Source organism: Pteropus vampyrus, unplaced genomic scaffold (genome assembly GCF_000151845.1).
Source record: "Pteropus vampyrus isolate Shadow unplaced genomic scaffold, Pvam_2.0 Scaffold597, whole genome shotgun sequence".
In the NCBI taxonomy this organism is placed as follows: domain Eukaryota; kingdom Metazoa; phylum Chordata; class Mammalia; order Chiroptera; family Pteropodidae; genus Pteropus; species Pteropus vampyrus.
The window spans coordinates 77,645-79,546 of record NW_011889378.1 but is presented as its reverse complement, the minus strand read 5'-3'; the positions used below and the strand labels follow the sequence as shown (position 1 = coordinate 79,546).

The 1,902-nt window shown below is 48.1% G+C and overlaps 1 gene segment (V, D, J or C); it reads left to right on the top strand.

The window, feature by feature from the left end:
- Positions 1–1,902, top strand: part of LOC105308609 — a 20,055-nt gene that overhangs the window by 789 nt on the left and 17,364 nt on the right.

Genomic DNA, 1,902 nt, shown 5'->3' with positions numbered 1-1,902 from the left:
GAGGGGAGACACTCTCTGCTCCTCCCCGTCCCTGGTTCTTCTGCCACGTGCAGCTTCCCGATTCTCACTTCACCACTGGCTCCAAACTGCCACCCGGACCTTCTTCATGACAAAAGGCATTGTGAACTTTGGTGCCTCAAATGCCAAGAGACAATGTGTAGGGATGACAGATGTCAGGGTTCTTGCTAGTTCTATGACTTCCCAGAGTATTGATGATGAAATATGTAACAAATGCTATGTCCTTTGTCATTCTTTAGACTGCATTTCTGATAAGTATGAATAGTTATAGTGACCTGTGAAAGGCAATGCTTTGGTGTTTTTGGATTTTTTAATTATGTTTTCTCTATTTCCTTTTCTAATAAATTTTAGACCCTCCTACCCATCTCAAAAATTACATAAATGTGTATGCATGTGTATTTATATGCATATGCATAAATATGTAAAAATGTGCATGTAGCATATACACATATGTGATACTATGATTTACCATAATAAATATATCTTTGGCCTTCATCCCATTTTTGGAACAGAGCTCCTGAAATCCATGAATTTCCAAAGTGACCGGAGCTATAAAGGAGTCTTTTGTTCGTTAATAAGGTGAATTTGGGACTCACCAGAGAGAGAGAGCTGGTGGCCAGGAGGGCCAATCGTGTGCTTAGAGAGTTGGAGCTCTCAGTCATGGTCTCCTGACCACGACGGAGGATAGAAGGTCTACAGGTCAATGGCTTTCCATGGCCAGTGTACATCAACCATGTCCAAGTAATGCAGCCTTCATAAACACCCATAGGGTCTGGGTCCTGCAAGCGTCTGGGTTGGTGACCACACGGAGATGGTGAAGAGTCTGGTGCCTAGAGAGGGCCACAGCCCTTCCCCGCAGCCCACCTTATGCATCTCTTTCATAATCAACTGATTGCAAGTAAAATGCTTCTCTGAGTTCTGTGAGCTCCTCTAACAAATGACTCAGACCCAAGGCAGTGGGGAGGGGTCATTGGACTTTCCATCGATAGTTGGTCGGTCAGGAGCAAATGTAATAACTTGGATTTGTGACTGGCTTCTTAAGTTGAGGGTGGGCTTGTGGTGGATGAGGGCAGTCTGGTGGGACTGAACCCTTTACCTGTGGAACCGGATGCCATCGCCAGGTAGATGGTGGCAGATTCCAGTTGAATCGTAAGGGTCGAATTTCTCATAACCTCCACCCTTCACACATTGGAATTGGTTTCCATACTTTAAACATAGAATATTTTTCATCTAACCTGTCAGAGGCGCATTTGGTGATTAGAGCAGAAATTAACACGAAACATTCTGTCTGACATGCATTGAGCCTCTCAAATACAGATGATGAGAAATTAAATAATCATGCAAACGTTATTAAACAATCTATTAACAGGATCGGGTCCAGGATGGCGGCACAGGAAGATGCTGAGCTCATCCCCTCCCAGGACACAGTGAATGCTCAGCGACACTGAGGACAATTCTCCTGAGAGACGCTGAGGGCCAACTGCACAGCTTCTGCACAGCGCAGGAGAGGCCCACACAGAGAAGGTGGGGCTGGGGAAGCTCTGGGCGCGGAAGGAGGGCTCCAGGGTCAGACGAGGAGGGGAGGCCATTGTTTCATCTCCTCTCCACCTGGAAAGCACAGGTGGGCACTCTACCCAGGTGCTCTCTCCAGCATGTATGGCCTCCGTGGCACGTTGCAGGACACCCCACAAGAATTCACTCCAGCAGGAACATAGAGCTCCACCACGCATGCACACACATCTGCCCTGAGCCCGCTCCTGCAGGGCAGCTGGCACCCCAGGGGACACAGTGTCTGCCCTGACCCCAACCAGCCTGTCACACCACCCAGCACAGTCCACACGGAGGTCGCTTCTACACACATCCACATTTTCAAGATCGGGAGAG